At 37.4% G+C, this 25,375-nt stretch overlaps 1 protein-coding gene across 5 annotated transcripts in view; it reads left to right on the top strand.

Moving 5' to 3' along the window:
• The first annotated feature begins 8,788 nt into the window (after positions 1-8,788).
• Positions 8,789-25,375, top strand: part of LOC129739465 (calcium/calmodulin-dependent protein kinase type II alpha chain) — a 205,776-nt gene continuing 189,189 nt past the window's right edge. For 4 of the 5 annotated variants that reach the window (XM_055730928.1, XM_055730924.1, XM_055730926.1 and 1 more), the window contains exon 1: positions 8,789-9,412. The gene's annotated coding sequence lies outside the window, so the exon portion shown is untranslated. The remainder of the gene's footprint in view (positions 9,413-25,375) is intronic. The other variant, XM_055730933.1, reaches the window with a different exon arrangement.

Below are 25,375 nucleotides of genomic sequence, written 5' to 3'. Positions count from 1 at the left end.
AGGGGGGGGGGAGGGGGTCTAAATTCTAGATTTTTTGCGTTACGTAATTTGTGTACGACGCCTTGCAACCTACAATTTTGATTGAATTTCTAACAACTCCGCTTTACAGTAATTTTCGTTATATTTCTTTTTTTTCTTACTCGTCATCACCTAGAAGGTACCGCCAATTGTCACCTTAAATCGTAAAAGTATGAACCAAATAAAAATGTTACAAAAAAAACTTATCGGTAACAAACAGTTTGAAATTTAATTCAGCCAAATTGAGCAGAAATCCCTAAAAAACCCCTCAACTCCAACACGTTTATAAAAAGAAATTTTCGTCGTTTAAAAATTGATAGATAATTGAAAGCTTTAAAACATGCTGGATATATTTTTTGATTGATTTCTAACAACTAACAACTCCGGTTTACTGTAATTTTCGTAATTTTTCATTTCATTTCCATCTCGTCGTCACCTGAAAACGTACCGACAATTGTCACCTAAAATCGTCACTCGAATGCGACGATTCTCACCCACGGTGACTACGAGAATAGGGTAAGAACTCACTAAGTTCATCCGAAGTGACAATCCTCACCTAAACCGACTGCTGGAATAGAGTGACTTGGGTGACTCTACTATCGTCACGTCACTCGAGGCGCAGAATAAGGGCCCCCGTGTTGTGGATGTTTCATTAGATTTTCAGTGATTTATAGCTGTGAAAAGAATAGCGAAAGCCACCATATTGGATTGATGATGGCTTCAGATATCGGAATTCGACTTCTTCTAGTTATTTCTTCCTGTAATCGAAGAAGCCCTTTAAGAGCAATCGGTTCTATCAAAGCAATCCTTTTTAAGGCTGTCAGCGTTTTTTTTCAATCTACCAATAAACTTCTTTGAAACTACACGCGTTTTCAAGTTATTCCTAAAAATACCATCAAAAGGTTATGGGCACCCACGCTAAGGACAGTTCCCATGGAATTCCGCAGTTCGACGGAGGTCCCGGTTTTCAAAATTGGAGCTTCAGAGTGAAGATGTTCCTGGATTCCGTTGGCTTATTAAGAACGTTGACGGAAGAGGCTCCAGATGTGCCTGCTGAAAGGACGAAATTCGTTGAAGCGGATAAGAAAGCCAAGTCGTTCATCGTTAGTTTCCTGGCTAACGAGTGCTTGGAAACGGTACGGGACAAGGTTACGGCTCGTCAGATGTGGAACGCTCTTGAGGATTCTTTTGCGAGGAAATCGATCAGCGCTCAGAATCTGCTGCGGAAGCAACTGAGCAGGATGAAGTTACGAGATGGAGAATCGATGCGGGCGCATCTGTTGGCCTTTGAAGATTTGGTGCGGCAGTTGAGAACGGCTGGAGCCAGGATTGAAGAAGTGGATGCGGTGGTTTCGTTTTCTGGTACCCGAGTGAGGGCAACGCGGGTCCTTGAGAGGATTCATTCTGATGGGTGTGGCCCAATCGATCCTCCGGCATGGGATGGTTCCCGTTATTTCGTGTCCTTCATAGATAATTTTTCTCATTTCGCTATCATCTATCTGATGAAACGGAAATCGGACCTTTATGAGAAATTGAAGGAGTACGAAGCGACAACTACGGCGATGTTCCAAACACGGATCTCGAAGATGACGATCGATCCAGGACGTGAGTATATGTCGAACAAGCTCAAGTTTTTCTATTCCCAGAAAGGCATTCAGGTAGAACAGACGGTAGCCTACACACCCCAGCAGAACGGCGTTGCTGAACGGTTCAACCGAACTGTGATCGAAAAGGTTCGGTCAATGATGATTGCTGCAAAGGTCCCCAGATATCTCTGGTCGGAAGCCACGTTGACTGCTGTGTATTTGACTAATCGTAGTCCTACGACTGCCGTTCCACGAGATACCACGCCGGCCGAGATGTGGTACAACCAGAAACCTTCTTTCAAAAAGCTTCGAGTTTTCGGTTGCAAGGCCTTTGCGTGGATTGCAAAACAGAATCGAACGAAATTGGATTCAAGGAGCTTCGAAACGGTGATGGTCGGATATGCGCCAAACGGGTACCGTCTGTGGGACAAGAGAACCAAGCGAATCCGTATTTCTCGCTTGTCGAGATGTCAAGTTCGACGAAAGCTGTTATCCCTTTTCAAACGATTCGGAACCAACGGTGTCACCTGTTCGAATCGTATGCGACCACGAGCAAGAGAGTGAGTGCGATGAAAGTGCTGTGGTGGATAATGATCCGCTGCTGACTGGTCCTGTGGTGGATAACGATACCCTACTGATTGGCAATCCTATGGTAACTAACGTCCCGTTAGTTGACGAAACTTCTGAAGATGTTCCTTGTGATGAAGAAGTGGCACCGAATCGTCCAGAAACCGGGGCGCTCCCTTCGCACTTAAACGACCTGATCCTGTAAATCAAGCCAATGTCGAGGCACAGCGAATGGGAGCGCAGACTCCCCGGTAAGTTGTTTGACTATTTCATCGGATATAGTACCATTTCTGCTGGTTCTCAATTATCGACAGATGTGCTAACGCACTCTTTTAGGCACGCGCGGCACACGCAAACCATTTCTCTCGAGCGAAACACTTCTTCGTTTGCGTTCTGGCCGTTAACGCGCTCTCGCTCGGAACAAAAACACGCGCGCTCAATCTTTTTCCCTCGTTCTCGTCGACGAGATGCACTATCCGAAATCTGCGCGAGCGGCCGAGTCAAACAAAAACGGCTAGCTCTCGCGCGTGCTAATCGAGCGGCGGGTGAGGCCTCTCTTTTGGCTCAAAGAACAGCACGCAGCGGCCCACAATGCAGCGCGCGGCGGCTCTCCGACTCGTCCGAGGCGGCCCTCTTTTCTTCACCGGGCGGCGCGCACGGGCTCGAGTGAGGGCCTTGTGTTTCGTTCGTGTTTCTGTTTGCAGTGCCGATTGAGAAATCTGTGTGTATGATTTTATCAACAGGATAGTTGAAACATATGTATAAGCGCGCAATGGGATTTGGCGGAGGGTTATAAGAATTAATGTAGGAGGTTAACGTTACCCATTAGTAACAGTTACCATCACTTGTAACTATGGAAAATTTACCATGAAATAGTAAAATTTCGCGAAAAACGCCAAATGAAAGAGCTTTACACAAGGATTGTTAAAATGAATGTTAAAAATATTCTAGCCACTAGTAATAGTTACCAGCACTAGTAAATATGAGAAATTTACCATGCAATAGTATAATGTCGCAAAAAACGCCAAATCAAAGAGTTTTACACAAGGATTGTTAAAATGAATGTTAAAAATATTCTAGCCACTAGTAATAGTTACCAGCACTAGTAACTATGAAAAATTTACCATGAAATAGTAAAATTTCGCAAAAAACGCCAAATCAAAGAGTTTTACACAAGGATTGTTAAAATGAATGTTAAAAATATTCTAGCCACAAGTAATAGTTACCAGCACTAGTAACTATGAAAAATTGACCATGCAACAGTAAAATTTCGCGAAAATCGTCAAATCAAAGAGCCTTACGCAAGGATTGTTAAAATGCATGTTAAAAATATTCTCGCCACTAGTAATAGTTACCAGCACTAGTAACTATGAAAAATTGACCATGCAACAGTAAAATTTCGCGAAAATCGCCAAATCAAAGAGCCTTACGCAAGGATTGTTAAAATGCATGTTAAAAATATTCTCGCCACTAGTAATAGTTACCAGCACTAGTAACTATGAAAAATTTACCATGAAATAGTAAAATTTCGCGAAAAACGCCAAATCAAAGAGCCTTACGCAAGGATTGTTAAAATGCATGTTGAAAATGTTCTAGCCACTAGTAATAGTTACCAGCACTAGTAACTATGAAAAAAATACCATGCAATTGTAAAATTTCGCGAAAATCGCCAAATGAAAGAGCTTTACACAAGGATTGTTAAAATGAATGTTGAAAATATTCTCGCCACTATTAATAGTTACCAGCACTAGTAACTATGAAAAATTTAGCATGCAATAGTAAAAATTCGCGAAAATCGCCAAATGAAAGAGCTTGCATGCATTACTATTGCATGGTAAATTTTTCATAGTTACTAGTGCTGGTAACTATTACTAGTGGCTAGAATATTTTCAACATGCATTTTAACAATCCTTGCGTAAGGCTCTTTGATTTGGCGATTTTCGCGAAATTTTACTAGTTCATGGTAAATTTTTCATAGTTACTAGTGCTGGTAACTATTACTAGTGGCTAGAACATTTTTAACATTCATTTTAACAATCCTTGTGTAAAACTCTTTGATTTGGCGTTTTTTGCGAAATTTTACTATTTCATGGTAAATTTTTCATAGTTACTAGTGCTGGTAACTATTACTAGTGGCGATAATATTTTTAACATGCTATTTCATGGTAAATTTTTCATAGTTACTAGTACTGGTAACTGTTACTAGTGGCTAGAATATTTTCAACATTCATTTTAACAATCCTTGTGTAAAACCTTTGATTTGGCGTTTTTTACGAAATTTTACTATTTCATGGTAAATTTTTCATAGTTACTAGTGCTGGTAACTATTACTAGTGGCTAGAATATTTTCAACATGCATTTCAACAATCCTTGCGTAAGGCTCTTTGATTTGACGTTTTTCGCGAAATTTTACTATTTCATGGTAAATTTTTCATAGTTACTAGTGCTGGTAACTATTACTAGTGGCTAGAATATTTTTAACATTAATTTTAACAATCCTTGTGTAAAACTCTTTGATTTGGCGTGTTTTGCGAAATTTTACTATTTCATGGTAAATTTTTCATAGTTACTAGTGCTGGTAACTATTACTAGTGGCTAGAATATTTTCAACATTCATTTTAACAATCCTTGTGTAAAACCTTTTATTTGGCGTTTTTTTACGAAATTTTACTATTTCATGGTAAATTTTTCATAGTTACTAGTGCTGGTAACTATTACTAGTGGCTAGAATATTTTCAACATGCATTTTAACAATCCTTGCGTAAGGCTCTTTGATTTGGCGATTTTCGCGAAATTTTACTAGTTCATGGTAAATTTTTCATAGTTACTAGTGCTGGTAACTATTACTAGTGGCTAGAACATTTTTAACATTCATTTTAACAATCCTTGTGTAAAACTCTTTGATTTGGCGTTTTTTGCGAAATTTTACTATTTCATGGTAAATTTTTCATAGTTACTAGTGCTGGCAACTATTACTAGTGGCGAGAGTATTTTTAACATGCTATTTCATGGTAAATTTTTCATAGTTACTAGTACTGGTAACTGTTACTAGTGGCTAGAATATTTTCAACATTCATTTTAACAATCCTTGTGTAAAACCTTTGATTTGGCGTTTTTTACGAAATTTTACTATTTCATGGTAAATTTTTCATAGTTACTAGTGCTGGTAACTATTACTAGTGGCTAGAATATTTTCAACATTCATTTTAACAATCCTTGTGTAAAACCTTTGATTTGGCGTTTTTTACGAAATTTTACTATTTCATGGTAAATTTTTCATAGTTACTAGTGCTGGTAACTATTACTAGTGGCTAGAACATTTTTAACATTCATTTCAACAATTTTTGTATAAAGCTCTTTCATTTGGCGTTTTTCGCGAAATTTTACTATTTCATGGTAAATTTTTCATAGTTACCAGTGCTAGTTACTATTACTAGTATGTATTTTAAAATTTCTAACATGGATTGTTATAACCCTCCTCCCAAAGCTATTGCGTGCTTCTATCTGTTTTACCATAATCTATTGATTTAATTATTCGCACAGATTATTCCGTCGGCCCTCAATAACGAAAACACGGCGAACACTCTGTGTGCTAAAGAGAGCCGCGCGCGCCGTCCGGTGAGCCGCCGTGTACTCTCGGTAGATGCTCGGTGTTCCTACACGCACGCGGCAGAAAAACGCAAACGCAGTTTCCGAACCGCTTGCGCTCTCGAATAGGCGCGCGCGAATTCGCTCTGCTCAAAAATTTTCAATCTGCGTTTTGGTCGCAAATTTCTCGAGAGAATTTCGAGCAATCAAATGTGCCCGTGAACCGAGAACGAAAGAGCTGCGTTTTATTTGCTCTTTCTCATTCGACGCACTCCTGCGTGTTGAACCCTGGAGATGCGTGGTTGCGGGCCATTCAAGACTAACTGGATTCCATGCGTCCGAATCGAGTGTGGGATCTCGTACCGTGTCTTACAGCGATAAGGCCTTTGAAGTCAAAATGGTTGTTCCGTATCAAGCAGGACGAACATGGTCGAGATGTCAAACATAAGGCGAGGTTGGTCGTGAAGGGGTATCTGCAGCGCGCAGGTATCGACTATGAAGACACGTATGCTTCGGTGGCCAGGTTATCGAAGATCCGTACAGTACTTGCTGTGCAGTACCAGTTCCATGTTCACCAGATGGACGTGAAGACGGCCTTTCTGCATGGAGATATAATTGAAGATATATACATGGAATGGAAGTTCCCCAAGGTGTCAAGACGAAACCGAATGCTGTGTGCAAATTACGAAAGTCGTTGTATGGTCTCAAGCAGTAGCCACGCTGTTGGAACGACAGGTTCAACAATCAAATGCTGAAGATGGATTTCCGTAGGTCGAAACACGATTCCTGCCTTTACACACGATGCACTGAAGGAGATGAAATGTATGCCATTCTGTACGTTGATGATCTGCTACTCGTGACAAGGAAAATTGAAACGCTCGTGATTTTCAAGAGACAGCTATCAGAAGCATTCAACATGACGGATTGCGGCGAAGTGCATCATTTCCTTGGGATCAAGCTGGTCTACGATCGAAACCATGGAACGCTCCGGCTCTCGATGGAAGCCCATGTCGATAAAATTTTGGATCGCTTCACTCATATTACTCTTCCGGTAATTTGAAGTTTTCAAAGATTTTAATGTTTTTTTCAACTCAAAACCAACACACATAATTTCTCAAAAATGTGTAAAAATGGGAATTCCAATTAAAATATGTGTTTTGACATCTTGATCGAGGACTGTCACTAAGTTTTATGGCGGTTTAATAGTCAGGCTCCGAGTGCTTTTATAAAACATGCAAAAGAAAGCTTGGAGCAAACTTCTCAGTTTTCGTTTTATTATTGTTTGAAAAAAGCATTCGTAACTCTTTCTAAACAACTAGAATAGTATGTTTAATAATAGCTTTATTAGTGTTTTCAAAATTATCTGAAAACATATGGTCGATTCAAGAATATAAGCATTTTGCATGACCGTAATTAAACCGTCATAAAACGATCTGCACAAAAAATAATAAAACCATAATAAAACATCCAAATGCTAGTTAGCTTCATCTGTGTTACTTGGGTATATGATGTTTGGTAGTAGACAAACTTTTAGAATTCTTTTGGTCCGACCCTTATAAACTGTGAAATAAAAACTAATATGGCAAAAAAAAAGTCAAAAGAACTTTTATCTTTAGATTTTGCATTATTTTTGGCCAAAATTTAGGGCTCCCTGATTAAAGGATCAAGTGTCCTTTAATCAATTATCCATTAACTTTCAAGATATCCCAATTTTTTAGTTCCACGAAAATGCGTCTAGTCCATCTACTGATTCATGTATCTATATAACTTTTGCAACATATAAACTTGAAATTGATGAAAAAAAAGGAAAAAAAAGAATAAAGTTTTCCTATTCTCCCCATATTTTTTTAAAAAAATTTCCTTGAATTGCCATAAGATTACCTCCATTTCTATCTCAGAAAGTTTTTTGATCAAACGAATGGTTTTCAAGATACACGCCTTCATAACTGTCCTAATTTCTAAATGAGCTAAGCTTTAGCTAAGAGCCATCAAGGTATAAGCGATTGTAGTACCACATGTCACATGTTTGGAAAAGGAATGGGAAAACATTTTTCCAGGATTTGAAATGAAGACTTGAATAAATATATTTTGAAAAAGTTTAAAGTTTGTTGTCACAATATGCAAGAATTTACTTTAAAATGAAAATATAATATCCCCAGTCTTTAATTATTTTAATGTAGTCCACATATGTACACCCAATATTACTAGTTAGGCCTCTCGAAAATGTCGTTTATCGTGTCGTTCGTTTTCCGTCTGCTACATCAGCGCGGTAGGCATATAGGTTCTGTGTTATGTTTCGGTATGGTTAGTAGTGAGGGTAGTATTTTCCTTCCCCAATGCATCTGCTGCTTTTCCACTCGAAGCTCTTCAGGTGTGTGTCGGCTTCAGTCTGCGGCCTACCACCGGAAAATTGTTTGCTAAGGCTTTTGGCCAAGAACTCTCTAAGGCGACATCCATGAACTACGTAACGCAAAAATGTACTTTTTTTTTATTCCCACCTCCCCATATGTCACAAATCGTAATGCCACGACCTACCTTCCTATGAAAATGACGTAGTGCTGAAGAAAACCACCCCCCTCCCTCATTACCTATGCTTTAAATTTGATTTTCAAAAGTTCGAAAAAAAAATTTAAGGTAATAATTTATAACGTTCTTCATAGTACATTCGAGTTATTTATCGGATTTCGATGTTATACATTTTTAATAAACTAAACAAAGGCACATCAATCCCGATTACTTCCTAGAAGTCAACGATTACAGTACTTTCTGTTCAAACTTATTCAACGTTTTGTTCCGAGTTTATCCAAGCTTGTTAATTAATGGTCATGCTAGTTTACTTTATCTATACTCAAGAAGGGGTGTAAGAGCGTTACGTAATTTATGGGAGCCCCTTAATCCGTTCTTTTGCCACCACAGTCTACAAGCTCTGTGTATAATAGATAATTTTCTACCCGTTTTTTTCTCTCTTTTATTTCTTTCAGAAGTGTTTGTACCGTGCGCTGGACACATCGGTTTAGTGGAGGACCTATATGCTATGATGGTGCATTTGAGGACATACTCTCTCGATCTACCTACTTTTGGACTTCCATGAGAGACCGTTAGAGGTGGAAAATGGCTTTCCACTGATTTCCGTGAGTTCTCCAACGAGAGAGCGGGAAATAGAGAGACAGAGAGAAGGAACGCTCCAACCAGAAGCAGGAAAACGTGAGAACCCACGGGAAATGCAAGGAAATTTGTGAAAATTGTGTGCCGTGGTGGCGTCTCGTTGAGTGGCAGCCAAGTATCATCTCTATCGCGGTTGTGATATCTCTCACAGTGCTGGCGATAAATTGTGTGCTTCTGCCCAAAAGCAAATTTTCGAGCGATTAGTGTGAAAAGTGTGCACGGGGATATATTCTGGTAGTTTTTCCGAGTTTACAGTTGTGAAAAAGTGGTTTTCGAAATTGATATCGGCTGCAAACTAGCCAGGCGTGGTTTGTAAATCCGATTGACAAACTGGTTTGGCCAGAAATCTTTTCACAAGTGCGTATGTGAGCTAGGCGAAAGCCGAGAATTCCTGAAGTGTACGAATTAACTTGTCAAGAGGGCAAAAAGGCGAATATCGTGTGGAAAACCAGAAACTGCTCAAGTAGCTGCGGATCGAAAAGACCAAGGTAAGTGCAGTGCATAAACTAGAATTATTGACGGAAAAAAACCTTCGAATGAATCGATTTTTACCGGGCCAGCATTTCCATGGTCCATTTCCAATCTGAAATATCAGACCAAATTTTCCTTCGGGAGAAGGGCCTGTCGCCTCATTTCCCCCTGTCTCTCCCCTGTTTTCTCACTTTTCTCCGCCTTGCAGTTATCATTCTTCAACCTTCCAAATTTGCTCCCGCCGAGTGTCGTCTTCAATCCGATCCGTCTGTTCCGCCCGTGGTTGCTTTTCTTGCGATATGGGGACACAGAATTATTACGACCCAATTTTCTTTTGGGGCGCGTGTTCTCTTTCTCCTGATGTAAACGCACACTTTTTCACTCGCTCTTGTCCCGAAGCAATAACAATAGACCGAGTTGATGGCGACCGAAAAAAAAATAACTGCTCAAGCACTTCTGATTTTAACTTTTATTCTTAACATAGGTTCCGGTTCCGGATAAAACAAAACAGCGTCCTTTGCAACAACAAAACAAACTCAAAAAAAAGAAAAAAAAAACAACAAGCAAACGAAAAACACGATGCCTACTTAATTTTTCGATTGTAAATGCTGTGTAACTTTTTGAATTTTGAGCAAAGAATTAAATTTCAAATGGGAAGAATCTTACCGATTTCAGATTGAGACTTCAGATTCAGATTTCCGATTCAATTTCAGATTTCAGTTCATGATTTCAAATACGGATTTCAGATATTAGATATCAGATTCAGATTTCAATCAATTTAAGTAAAAAATGACATTTATTTTTGATAAATGATTTTTCTGAAAGGTTTAAAAAAAGATAAAATATGATTTGATGATCATTGGTTCAAACAGCCGGTTTAGACCCGAATCACGATCAAAGAATACTGCATCCGTTATTCAGATTCAACTGTACTTTGTTTAGAACCGGTATAAGGATTAGTCCAAAACTGATGAGATTTTGACCCAATTTGACACTGTTCTAAACCGTTTGACAGTGACTGGAACATTGAATTGGATCTAACTTCCTTGGTGGAATTTTTGTATAAATTACCCAAGAGTAGACCACGGCTCTTAGAAGTCAAATTTTAGGAAACAAGTGTTTTCACTCTTTGTAACCTTTCTCGGAAAGCAGCTATTAATGGCAGTTCAATTTGCACTATAGTGTTGTTCAGTGTAAATTTGAAAATCTATTCAACATAAAATTAGAGTGTTTAAATCTTAACTTTAAGTTGGATGAATAGATCCCATATAAAATGACCTCCTACCAAAATACCAGGTTTTTTCTTATATTGGGAGTTCATCAATCCATGGAAGCAAAGCTTTGTGAAATTTCTAGACAAAATTGAAACTTTTCTTAGTATTTCATTGATGACTATAATTTTGATGATTTCGGGTAGCTTGAAAAGTCCGGAAACGATCAAGTGTTTTTGATAAATAATTCTAATAGACTTTCTGCCTTGCTTGAATAACCAAACATTTCAAGTGATACATGGTAGGGATTCGACCAGACCGAACTGAACGCCATCAGCATTTTTTCGAGACACTTGAACTTCATGGGCAAATATTTTCATCTAGAAACAAAATCTTTGATGTTTGTGAGCTAGAATCAATAGCCTTTAATTCAAGAAATTCATTTTAATCATTAGTATTCGGTTTTGGATCTAGGATACGAATTACTCGAGATTTAGTTTCTGTTGTTTTTAAATTTCCTAATGGCGCTCAGTTCGGTCTGGTCGAAGGCCGGCCACATGTCCTCTCGCAAGCCCCTTTGATAATGAATACTTATTAGGCTTGCCCTCTCGCAAGCCAGGTTTCGAAACATAATACCAATGTGACGTGACACAATCTATCTTTAATTTAAGTTATTGACCTCTTGCCAGGATTATTTCGATAAATTAAACTGATGAAACTAGTCCTCCAGCAAGCCATATTTAATTTAAGGACTTGTCGTCTCGCATGCCCTTGTGATAATGAATACTGAACAAACTTGTCTTCTAGCAAGTCATCTTTCAAAACAAAATACCTATGCGACACGTGAAGCAATCCATCTTTAATTCAGTTACTTGACCTCTAACAAGCCATATTGCGATAAATTATTCTGATGAGACTTGTCGTCTCGCAAGCCGTCTTTTATCTATTTTATTTTTGATGAAATATACACGCTCCTTTTTTAAACTCAAAATCAAGTTGTTTCGGTTCAAAACAGCACTTCAGTGGCAGCCCTCAACTTTGAGTTCGACTGGGCAATCGCAAAACAAAGTTCTGATAGGCAAACTAAGTTCGGTAGCCGAACTCAAATTTATCCTTTTCATTCGAGGCTGTTCATTTTCATGGAATTAAAGGATGGTAATATTTATTTTGAAACCGGATATTGCTGTTCCGGTACATCGCATTGCGATTACAGAGCGATAGAATGTTTTGGCACTCCCAGTCAAAACTACAAAAGAAACTTCCGGATGTTACTTCCCTCGGGAAGTTAATAACATCCGGAAGTTTCCGGACATTCCTAGCCGCTCACCATATGATAACAATGACGGTCACATTTTTACGCTGACAACGGCAGACATTCCATTATGACGTTCTTTCATAGTCTCCCGGCCATTGTTCCGGAACGACCAAATTTTGCGACGTGTACGTTAGTTGCTGCTCCAGTTCGAAGTGAACTCGTGTTTTCAGTCCAACAAAGAGAGTTACATTTTTAGTTCATAAGGTGGAACTCAGCTTTGCTCCCTCGCCGAAAGAAAAAAGGGATTAGTTCGAACTCCGTTTTGAACCGTCGCAAGAAAGAAAAAAGGAACTGAACTTTAAGTTCATAGAATCGAACTATGTTTTGAACCTCGGTCAAACTAATATTTGATAATGATTGTGATCGTCCCTCTGTTTCACTTCTTAAATATACTTGTGATGAGCGTATGGACACCAGCTGCGCCCTCGGACATCATTTGAATTTTGGGAATTGTGACATCGAGCGTGTTGAAGAAGCAATAGGAGAGATTGTCTGGCAATCGGCTTTTATAAACTTAACTGTCGATGAAGCAGTATCGGCATTCTACGAACGACTCTGGGATACATTACGCCAACACACGCCACCTAGAAGATTTAACCGTCGTTAGCCTTATAAGCTCCCTTGATGAAACTCCGAACTAAGAAGAAGCCGTAATTTAGTTCGTAAAGCTCGAAATCGTTACTTTCAAGATAAGGCGGATGAAACCAAAGCCTACTTATCGAGACTAGAAGCCGACTATAAAGCTCTACGTAGCACCGTCTTTGAACTATACATCTTAAAAATTGAACGCAACGTAAAACAAGATCCCTCTTCATTCTGGAAATATGGCAAAAGTCGCCGTCTTACCAACACTGTAACGTGTCGTCTGTATCGTTTCGAGACCGCACGTCAGAAACCGTCAGAGAGTCCGCTGATTTGTATGCCGAATTTTTTAGCAGCGTATATAGCTTTTAATTCTCAAACTGTGCTGTTATCTACTTTGATACTCTACCAAACTATAATGACATTAGACTGCCACAGCCTCATTTTACTGTCCAGGAGATTCTCAATGTTCTAAGAAACCTAGACCCGTTAAAAGGGCCCGGTACGGATGGAATTCCATCGTCGTTGGCAAACTCGCTGCTTCTCTTGCCACACCGCTCAGTATGATATTCAACCGATCGATTTATGAATGTGTTTTCCAAGTCTTGGGAAAATGGCTGCAATATCTCCTATTCATAAGTCTGGAAACGCTCACCGTGTTGAGAAATACCGATCAATATCAATTCTTTGCTGTTTTTCCAAAGTTTTTGAAGTTTTGATATATGAAAGGCTTTATTCTGCAGCTACTCCGATAATCTCCGAATTACACTCCGCAACTGATAAAAAACTGCAAGTGGATTCAGTATACATCGACTTCGCCAAAGCCTTTGACACAGTACTCCATAGCATTGCGGTGATGAAACTAGAGCGCTATGGTTTTCCTACATGGGCAACCAGATGGCTGCACTCGCACCTGATGAATCGTCGAGGCTTCATAAACATCCGTGGTACACATTCCTCGGTGTTCGATATGCCTTCTGGAGTCCCACAAGGAAGTCATTTAGGCCCGCTAATCTTTTTGCTTTTTGTAAATGACTTGGCAACCCGTCTTCAGTCATCAAAGCTTCTGTATGCTGATGACCTGAAGTTCTACAGAGTAATTGACTCAATTGTGGATTGCGCAGTGCTTCAAGAGGATATAGAAAGGTTATTGCTCTGGTGTGAAACAAATGGAATGAAAATGAATGCCGAAAAGTGTAAATGCATAAGCTTTTTCAGAACCAGAGATTCCGTTGCCTTCGACTACTCGTTCCAAGACACTACACTAGAAAGAATAACAGTGATAAATTATCTTGGAGTAACATTCGATCAAAAGCTTTCTTTCGCTCAGCATATGGCAACAACAACAGCAAAGGCTTTCGCTTTGTTAGGATTCCTTCCCCGAAATACTTCGAGTTTTAAAGACCCTTATGCTCTAAAGACTGTGTTCTGCTCGATCGCACGCAGTGTCTTGGAATACGCCGCACCAGTTTGGACACCTTATCATTCCGTTCACATTGAAAGAATTGAGAGGGTCCAGAAAAGATTTCTCCGTTTGGCATTGCGTTATCTGCCCTGGCGAGATCTCGTTCGATTGACACCGTACTCCAATAGATGTGGTCTATTATCATTGACGTCGCTGAGCCAAAGGAGAACTTATCTACAAAGAATGTTCGTGTATGACATCATTACGAATGCTATCGGTTGTCCGCAACTGCTTCACTCTTCAAACCTACACGCTCCAGCTCGACAACTACGTTACCAGACTCTTTTCTGGCTACCAGGAAGCAGAACAGTATTCGGCCAAAATCATCCACTTCAACGGTGCTGCCAAGTGTTTAATGATGTTTCTTATTTGTTCGACTTCAATGTATCCAAAGCAAAATTTAAATGTTTGATTCGTGATGTAACCTAATTTTAAGCCAACTTTATAACTTAATTTAAGATCAAGTTAATACTCATGGTCTGTATGACAACCCAGTCAAAGACATCAACTAAAATGAATAAAATGAAATAAAGTGAATACTTACTGATCAAAATACCAATGGGTCTCACGCGATCCATCTTTTATTCAGATACTTGACCTCTTGCAAGCCATATGTCAATAGGTTATTCTTATGGGACTTGTCCTCTTGCAAGGCATAATTTGATCAATAAAACTATTTGGATTTGTCCTCTCAAAAGCCATCTTTCATTAAATATTTTGTCCTCTTTTAAATTTTTTCGATCATGTATACTGAACAGACTTGTCCTCTCGCAAGTCATCTTTAAAAAAACAACAAGGAATTGACCTCACGCAATCCATCTCACATTCAGATACTTGATTTCTTGCAGGACAGGTGTCAATAAATGATACAATAGCAACTTTTCCTGGCGCTAACCATATTTTGGTCAAAAGCACTCATTCAACTCGCACGTCCAAACACAGGCCATCTTTATTTTGGGATTTGTCCTCACGCAAGCTATATTTTGTTTTAAAAGGTACCGAGAATAGTCTTCTCGCAAGCCGCCCTGTACATAGGTTATCGAAGGTTAGTAAGACTCATTTTAAAAAATCTGAAATTAACATAACAGCATGAAGATGAGAAATGTCAAGACGTGGGATTGAAAATTACGAAACGCCTTAGTTCACAACGTGAAATGCAATGTAATTTAATAATGTGTACGTATTTCTTGTATATCTGACATAGTGGACTTGATCACTTTGATATATGTACGAACTTGTTTCACAACATTTCGTGCGGAACTGCCACTTGTTTAGATTCAAACAAAATTGACACGCCCTGCCCATCCTTTCCGAATACCATCGCACAAATGAAGAAAAGCGAATCTCTGGCCGTTCAAGCAAGTGGTGGACATGCGATGATGATATTGACTGTTATTTTTGTACAGTAATGAGCGAATGCGCAGCAGCGGCAGCGCCATCACATTTGACAGCGGCAGGCATGCGCACCAGCTCGCAGCTCGCGCGAGAACACAGAAAACAATCACCGCCGCACACTCACCATCATCACATCACTCATATCGAATCTTCCACTCACTACTGTTGGTTCCTTCGAGCAAGCAGCAGTAGCAACAAGGAATTTCTCCGTCCTCCCAATTTGGTATTAAGTTGAGGGGGGTGACTGTAGCTGGTGTTTGATGAGTGCCGGTAGACGATGTGCGGGAGCTGGAACATTTATGGTTGCCAGAATATTTTTCTAAATATGTTTAGAAATTTTGTATGGGATACTTGAAACTAAAATAAACCATCAAAGAGATTGAGGTATCTGATTCGCAAGCGGTATGGAATTATGTTTTTAAGGAAATTCTCAAGATTCAAAGGCTCCTAACTAATACCAATGGCATCACTTCCTCGGGAGATTGAAATGAGTTACGCTCTCCCCAAAAAATGATGAGCTCCCTTTATTGGACTGATGTGCTCTAGGCAAATGCACTGAGCTGGATTGAAGTTGCAGGCTCTCGCGAGATTCCGGAAAAATTCTGCGAGAGATAGGGAAAAAGAAACCTTGTGAAAACTCGTTAAAGAGGAAAAATGTTGTGCCATGAATATTGGATAAATTTGCCCATCGTAACCATCCCAGTTGATGGTGTTGATATTGGTGTGTATGTGTGTCAAACGTCGTTGTTCGGTGGTTTTCGTAAACAGCGCCTGGTGCCTCAATCTTGAAGGCAAAAACCATGCGACTCCATCGGATACACACAGAAAAAAAAAGAAACCCCGCCAGAATACAACAAGTGGCATTCGATTTGCGATTGCCGCCGGAGTACATTTCCCGTCGCCCGCCCTGCTGTGTCGTGTTCCTTTTCCGTTTCTTTTCGTTCCTTTTGCCATGGGGCCAGCCTTTTCTTCCGAAATATTCCCAATGAATTATTGATTTTATTTAGTGTCCCTGCCCGTTCCGTTTCGGTGGGTTGTTGGTGTGCATTGTTTGGGCTCGGGCTGCACCAGCCAGCAGCGAGAGTACAAATGTCGGTGGGTAGTCAGTCATAGGTATTTAAATGCACGGTCACGGGAAACTCGATAATGTTTACTTTAAACGAAAGATTAAGGATATTGGGAGAAGACTTTGTAAAAAGTCAATCGCTAGGTAAAAAAGGGATTTTTAATTCAAATTGACCATCGATGAAAATCCACATGCATTCATTAAGAGAAATTTTCAAATAACTTTTCAGTCCAAATCGGGAAAAAATTATTACAAGCCAAATTTATAAATTATTAAATCTAAATGTAGTTTACTTCCAAAAGTAAAAGTTCGCAATCCCCACTCCCCAATCAATAATCAAAATTTGGGACAAAATGGCAAATTTAAAAACATCGAAACAATGCATCAAAGCTTTTTCGTACACATTTTGGCGTAGCGATTGGCTTAGAAATATGCAACCTTTCGTCTGAGTGTGGGCACCTTTCTTGCGTTCTTGAAGCCTAGCTTTCAAACCTCCCAATCTTGGCCCAATCAATGCTTAAATAATAATCTCAAATTTTTACTTTTTCGGGCGATACTGACCCAAGTAACAAATGAAGTTTTATAACAGGCTACTAGACCAAGTTTTGGTTTCATAAGAGCAAGTTCACTGGTGTTGGGAAAAAGTGGTAGAAATTTTGTCACTTACGGCACATTTCGAAAATTTTGCCATGCAAAAGCATTTTCAAGATCTGTGGCCTTCTAGTTTTTTTACAACACGTGTTGTATTTTCGCTTGCTGTGATGCAAAATTAGCCACATTTCTATCACATACGGCTGAAATAGAAACAGTGTTGTAGAAAAATATAACACCCCAAGATCTTGAAAACATTTTTGCATGGTAAAATTTTCAGAATGTCAAAATTTCTACCACTTTTTCCCAACACCAGTGAACTTGCTCTAAGGGGCTTGGGGAGTCTAATAAAACAATCGGTGTTACTTGGGGAGGCAGGCTCATACAAAGGACCCATTAATAGGGGAACACATGAATTCCTCTTTCATTATTTTACCTCAAATCTTGTTTGAAAAGTGATCTAATAAAAAAAAAAGGTTTAGCACATCCAATTCCAAATTGCCAATTTCTAATCAACACTGTGAAAATTGATAGTAACAAATTGTAACTTACAATTGTTATTTATTTTTATTTTATAACTAAAATATGGAACCAACGAGAAATGGTTATAGGGAAAAGTATTCCTAAATGCGCATATTGCCCAATATGCGCATTTAGGAGTGCGCATATTGGGCAATATGCGCATACAGCCGATTGACGAAATGGCTGATAGATCAACATATCTAGTAAGTGCAGTTTGAGGGAAATCCGCTTTTGACACATGCTATCAAAATTTTTTATTGTTATAGACAGCCATAAAAATTTAAAAATTCATACAATATGTTTAACAGTTCTGTTGAAATATATTGAACTTTAATACTCGTGCGTACAGAAACTGTTACTTAAATCTTGCTAATTCATCTAGAAATAAAAAAATTAGCATATTGAAGCTCTTAGTAAAGTTAAAAAGTATAATATATTGGAATAAAAGACGGATTGGGAATGCTCATATCAGGTAGGTAAAATACCTCTATTAAGAAAAAAATAGATTTGCCATATATTTTTTTACTTTTTCATCATTGAAACATTAAAACTACGCTCTAATTACAATCTTACAGTGAAAATAGAAGAGCTTAATACTTATCTGTTAAAAATATGATAAAAACAAAATATTACCATGAAATATGGGCATATGCTATCTCTAACTAGGTACGTATTATACAAAAGAACTAGAGACAATTTCAGCTCTGCCGTATGCTTAACATCAGTTTCTACCATTTCCAATTAAATTTACGAATATTTGAGCTGACCCGGTAAACTTTGTTTTACCCATTACTTAATAAATCGTTGGAAAATGTTTACAGTCTTTAACTTCTTTGTGCTCGCGAATCAGTTTTCATGAAAATCGTCTTCAAGTTGTTCGAGTTTTGTCCCGTTTCTAGTTGATTTTGTATAGGAGCCCCCCTTCCATAAAAAGTAATGAGCTTGAAACTATTATACAAACCATCTCTGGCCCGAAAAACCTTCGGATCCCAAATTTCATTTAATTCCGACCGACCATTCATACGTGATTGTGTTACGAAAAAACGCCTCCATTTTTATATATGAGACTAGCTGACCCGGTAAACTTCGTTTTACCCGATACTTAATAAATTGTTGTAAAATGATTACAGTTCTTTATCATATTCGTGCTCGTGAATCATTTTTCATGAAAATCGCCTTCCAATTGTTCGAGTTTTGTCCTGTTTCCAGTTGATTTTGTATAGGAGCCCCCCTTCCATAAAAAATAATAATCTCGAAACTATTATACAAACCATCTCTGTCCCGAAAAACCCTCGGATACCAAATTTCACTTCATTCCGACCGACCATTCATACGTGATGGTGTTACAAAAAAACGCGTCCATTTTTGTATATAAGATGGGGAAAAGAGATAATTTTGTATGGGGACCCTCCTTCCATTAAAAGTGAGATTCTTGAAACTATCATACAAACCATCTCTGACCCGGAAAATCCTCGGATACCAAATTTCACTTCATTCCAACTGACCATTCATACGTGATGGTGTTACAAAGAAAACGCGTCCATTTTTATATATAATGAATGGGGAATAGAGATAATTTTGTATGGGGACCCTCCTTCCATAAAAAGTGAGATTCTTGAAACTATTATACAAACCATCTCTGACCCGGAAAACCCTCGGATACCAAATTTCACTTCATTCCAACTGACCATTCATACGTGATGGTGTTACAAAGAAAACGCGTCCATTTTTATATATAAGATGGGGAATAGAGATAATTTTGTATGGGGACCCTCCTTCCATAAAAAGTGAGATTCTTGAAACTATTAAACAAACCATCTCTGACCCGAAAAACCCTCGGATACCAAATTTCACTTCATTCCGACCGACCATTCATACGTGATGGTGTTACAAAGAAAACGCGTCCATTTTTATATATAAGATGGGGAATAGAGATAATTTTGTATGGGGACCCTCCTTCCATAAAAAGTGAGATTCTTGAAACTATTATACAAACCATCTCTGACCCGGAAAACCCTCGGATACCAAATTTCACTTCATTTCGACTGACCATTCATACGTGATGGTGTTACAAAGAAAACGCGTCCATTTTTATATATAAGATGAGGAATAGAGATAATTTTGTATGGGGACCCCTCTTTCATAAAAAAGGAGATTCTTGAAACTATTATACAAACCATTTCTGACCCGAAAAACCCTTGGATACCAAATTTCACTTCATTCCGACCGACCATTCATACGTGATGGTGTTACAAAGAAAACGCGTCCATTTTTATATATAAGATGGGGAAAAGAGATAATTTTGTATGGGGACCCCTCTTTCAGAAAAAGTGAGATTCTTGAAACTATTATACAAACCATCTCTGACCCGAAAAACCCTCGGATACCAAATTTCACTTCATTCCGACCGACCATTCATACGTGATGTTGTTACAAAGAAAACGCCTCCATTTTTGTATATAAGAAGATGTGAAGAGATAATTTTGTATGGGAACCCCCTTTCATCAAAAGTGAGATTCTTGAAACTATTATACAAACCATCTCTGACCCGGAAAACCCTCGGATTCCAAATTTCACTTCATTCCAACTGACCATTCATACGTGATGGTGTTACAAAGAAAACGCGTCCATTTTTATATATAAGATGGGGAAAAGAGATAATTTTGTATGGGGACCCTCCTTCCATAAAAAGTGAGATTCTTGAAACTATTATACAAACCATCTCTGACCCGAAAAACCCTCGGATACCAAATTTCACTTCATTCCGACCGACCATTCATACGTGATGGTGTTACAAAGAAAACGCGTCCATTTTTATATATAAAGAATGGGGAATAGAGATAATTTTGTATGGGGACCCTCCTTCCATAAAAAGTGAGATTCTTGAAACTATTATACAAACCATCTCTGACCCGGAAAACCCTCGGATACCAAATTTCACTTCATTCCAACTGACCATTCATACGTGAAGGTGTTACAAAGAAAACGCGTCCATTTTTATATATAAGATGTGGAAAAGAGATAATTTTGTATGGGGACCCCTCTTCGATAAAAAGTGAGATTCTTGAAACTATTATACAAACCATCTCTGACCCGAAAAAACCCTCTGAAACCAAATTTCACTTAATTCCGACCGACCATTAATACGTGATGGTGTTACAAAGAAAACGCCTCCATTTTTATATATAAGAGATTGTCAGTGGAACTGAATTATAGTTAAAATATAAATATGCGCATTTAGCCCGCTCGGTTTCGGAATTCGGCTATTTTGACATCTTTTATTATAAAATTATTTTCACAAAAACTGTTTTTCTTTAACAGAAAAATTGCTCTAACGTATACAAAACAGATGTCCGCTCATGTGCATATAGTTTTCAGGCTCCTATCTATTGGAATATGGGAGAAAATAAGTACTTTCCTTAGTATGCGCATTTATCTCGCCTCTCCCGTATGCTTATTTGAGACTCCTTTGTCCTTCAATTTGGGATAAATTTAGGGTAAAGGGGAGCTTCCTTACAATTGTTTTGTATTAACCAAGAACTTATCTAATAAATGGAACCAAATATTACATGTGAAATTTAATTTGGGTACGAGAAATAGTTCTATGGCTATTTGAGACACCACCCATCGCTTCTCGGCCAAAAGGCTAAGCTCAAAGTGTGAAACACCACCCGTCTTCCAGACAATACATAGGAAGTGGGAAGAGGGCCCCGATACAATTTTGTTGGTATAACTGGAGAAGTAATTAGGCAAATAGAATCTTATTTGACATGGGAAGATATTTGAGTACGAGATACATATGTTTCTATGAATGTCACAGACCCTTCTGCTTTGCAGTGTGCAGAGGGGGAGGAATGAAGGGGGTTCCATATAAATGTTGTTGTATGTATTGCTTAAGAACTTATCAACCAATTAAAAACCTAATTTGATATGAGACGATTTTTGATAGCGATACCTTCTTCCAGCAGTTGCGGATGGGAAGGGGAAAGGAGGGCTTCCATACAATTTTTTTTGGCATTAATCAAGCAATAGAGACCGTATTACGTTGGAGAGGTTGTATTTTGAGACCCTCCTTTTAATCTCGAAAACTTATCAGACAAACAAAGCGAAACGTGACGTTATTTAGATATTCAAAATATATCTATAACAGTTTATGAGCAAAAATTCCAGATCCTTGAAAACTAATTTAGAGATCAAGTTTCAGGAAATTAGTTCATCTCATCATTCATCATCATCTTTGTAGTGCAATTTGAAACTCCAGTCGCAGTTCTCATTTTAAAGCTGTTGCTTTTGAATTATGTTGAAATTTGATTTAAAATGATGCCTACAAAAAAACAAAATTAAATAATTTTCAAAAGTTTCATTTATTTTTTGAAGGTATAGCAAAGCACACCGTGTCAGCTAGTTTACAATAAAATTTGAAATTCAAATAAATATCCCAAAAATTTTAAACACTCGATAATAATCCCAATGAAAAAGAAAAAAAAACTCAAGCCCCATAGAAAATCTTCGTCCCATAAGTATTCTTTGAGCGTTTCAAAATTCTTTGAAAAAATTCTTAAAACTACAATAACAAACTTTTTGTCACGAAACGCACTAATCAGCAGCAACCAACACAGTAATAAAACTGCCATGATTAAAGTGTTTGACGATATATTCCTAATCATTTAAAGATCTCAATCTGTTGTCTTGATTCTTCTTAATTTTTCAAAAGCTTTCGACACAATTCATAACTGTCGAATCGACAGTGTCGATAACTGGCCGAACTTTTTGGAGTTGGAGCTTCAGAAATAACTTTAATTAAATCGTACTTAACAGATCGTTTTCATAACGTTTACAACAATGATCAATATTTATCACCTCTACCGATTTTTTTTCTGGTGTTCCTCAAGGTTCTATTCTAGGACCCATACTTTTTACTGTGTATATGAGCTCTTCCAAACATTATTAAATTCTTTCAAATACATATATTTTTAGATGATGTGCAGCTCTATTTATTAAGACTGCACTAACTTAGGGTTATCATATCCTTCAACGCCAAAAAGAGTACATCAAAAACATATTTCAAAAGATTTAAGAAAAACATAAGAAAGAAGTATGTTTTAAGGCATTCGAAAACCACCAATTAGTTGCAAGTTGCAATCTACATAAAAATAATAAATTTTACTTAAAATACTTTCATTTAGTTAAAAACTATAAATTTTTGATTTTGTCCATTCTCTTGTTATTTTGTTGAAAACAGTGATACGCTCAATGTTATTGAATTTGTAGGAAACATGTTTTGATGTTATTCGGAGAAAAAAACACTAAAATGACAAAATATTGAATTAAATTGAATTTATTTTTATATAGAGTGCGTTATTTTTTTGCTTGTACATTATTTTCTATTCGTTCTTATAATTTTTGTACGAATCTTTTTAACAAATTGATGCCTATTATCTACTACTGTTCGGGCGTTAATTGCATATTAAAAGGCGCCTTCTAGTTTAGTTCGAAAATCGCTAGCGGAAAAATTTATAATTTCTAGAGGACTCTTTGACAGCACACAAAAAACAAAGAATAAAGAAACGGTTTAGAAAAATTTGAATAAACAAAGATCTGAAAGGGCTTTTAGAACAGACGTACAAGCTAGCCCACGAAACTTGTGTAAAATTTTCAAGGATCGTTTTAAACCGCTTTTTGTTTTTTGGCTGGGCAACCAGATGCCTCCAAATACACCAAAGAGAACTGTCAAAACCAAATCGAGTGAAAACAAAAAAATTTGGTCAGTTTTGAACAGGTCGTATGAACTGTTTGGCATGTTTCAAGAAAATTGCTGTTTAAATTTCGAAACACTTTCGTCCAGTTGCATAATGGAAAAATATCTTAAAAGTTAATGGCTATTTCCTTCAAGCTAGAAGTGCTAAATTTTGGACAACAGGATGCAAAAGTGATACTTGAAAGTAACCCGCTTTGAGATGTCTAGAATCAGTTCTGATCAGTTCTAATTGACTGGATTTAGCCGGTTTGTCCTCTGACGATAACCATTCAAGAAGTGCAAACTGATTGTAAAACTTTAGTGCAAAACTAGTGCAAGAATTAAGGAATGAATCAAAGTTTATCACCGGTACTTTTTACTTGCTGACTTTCTCAGTGGGTGAAACAACTTTTTTTTTATTTTTAAATTTACGTAACGTTTTGGGGTACTCTGGGGGACTTCTGATGATGGGTGAAGAAAAGTAATCCGAAACGTTATGTAAATTAAAAAAAAATGGTTTCACTCACTGAAAAAGTCAATGAACAAAAACCGTATGAAACAAAAGGAGTGAAATTCTTTCCAGTCAAAAGTAACTCTTATTGCATTTATCCAGCAGTAAATTGAACCCGTCTATTTTGAAGCGGCATTAGTTGGATTATTGATATTTGTTTATATACGATTACGCCTTTTCGAAAGCTGGGCACTAGATAAATAATTTGATTTGTAACTTTTGAACGGCGCAATAGATGGCACTGTTTAAAGTCAATTTTCAACGTACTTTTTGGATGTCAACATTTGAAATTTTACACACTTTTTTGGAGAGTTTTTGTTCGAGCTTGTCGTCTGTTCTCTGTGCTTTTAGTTCCAGCTGTTCACTTAGTAATATGCGTTTTTAATTTAATCCGTAATCTACTTAGTGATTTAACATAAAATATACTAAATAAGCTCAACTCAGAAGTTCCAGAGCAATGAAATTTGTTATCCCTGGTCACAGATCTGAAATCTACGTTTAAATGATTTTTGTAAGAGGTGTAAGCTATTGGAATTCACTTCCAAATTCTTAAACGCTAGAAAATTTGGAGTTTTTAAATATAAATCAATTAAGCACTTTACAAATGTTGGGTTTTTTTTGTACAAATAATTTACTAGTTTGAAATCAGATATTGTAAAATTTAAAATATCTTACGGTGCTAAATAAAACTACATACATAATAGCACCGGAATACTGTATTTTAGTACATAGATTTTATCCATGCCCAAAAAGAAAGTTACGGCAAGCCAAAAACTTTCAAAATCTATCTTTTAAGTAACTGACACTTTACTTTTTTTACAATGATAAATTGATTCATCATGATATCAAATTGATTAAAAAACAAAAAGAATCAGTTTGATAGAATCTATTTATTGATTGTACCATTGTTATGTTGTTTTTGACATTACTGTACAAAAACATTTCGTTTTATCTAGTTCGCAAAATATGACTACTTTAGATTTATTCTGTAGATCATAAATGTTGCTGAGGAAAAGCGTATATATGATAGCTAACCTTATCTAAAAAATAAACCTTCTTTATTTGTGTTTGGAGCGATATCAGGGTTGCTAGCGAACCGGGAAAACCGGGAAAACCGGGAAAACCGGGAAAAACTTTGGAATTTCATCACGTCACCGGGAAACCGGGGAAAAACCGGGAATTTCGGCACCTCACCGGGAAAATTGACATTTTTTAAATTTTTTCACGAAGTTTCAAAAATATCTTAGAATTATTTAAAAATTTAAGAGTATTTTTGAGAGTCTCGATAAATGTAGATTTATCTCATAAACGCTTATTTTCGTTCATTAGTAAAATAAGCGTTTATGTTATCATTTTTTTAACTAATTGCGAAGAAATATGAGTTATCTAATTTTTTCGCTCTCTGCAAGTGTGCTACACTTACAAGCATAACTCAAGTGATATTAATTTAATAATGAAACTATTATCGACAAAAATAAACACAAAACTTAACTTTTTTTCTCTTTTAAAGAGGTTTCTAACTTAACCAGTTTCTCTTATAGAGCGTCAGCAACATACAAATGAATTAAAGTGATCTAGAAATTCT

The sequence above is a fragment of the Uranotaenia lowii genome, chromosome 1, assembly GCF_029784155.1.
Source record: "Uranotaenia lowii strain MFRU-FL chromosome 1, ASM2978415v1, whole genome shotgun sequence".
Classification (NCBI taxonomy): domain Eukaryota; kingdom Metazoa; phylum Arthropoda; class Insecta; order Diptera; family Culicidae; genus Uranotaenia; species Uranotaenia lowii.
Note: the sequence above shows the minus strand (reverse complement) of the source record. Positions and strands in the feature narration are given on the sequence as shown.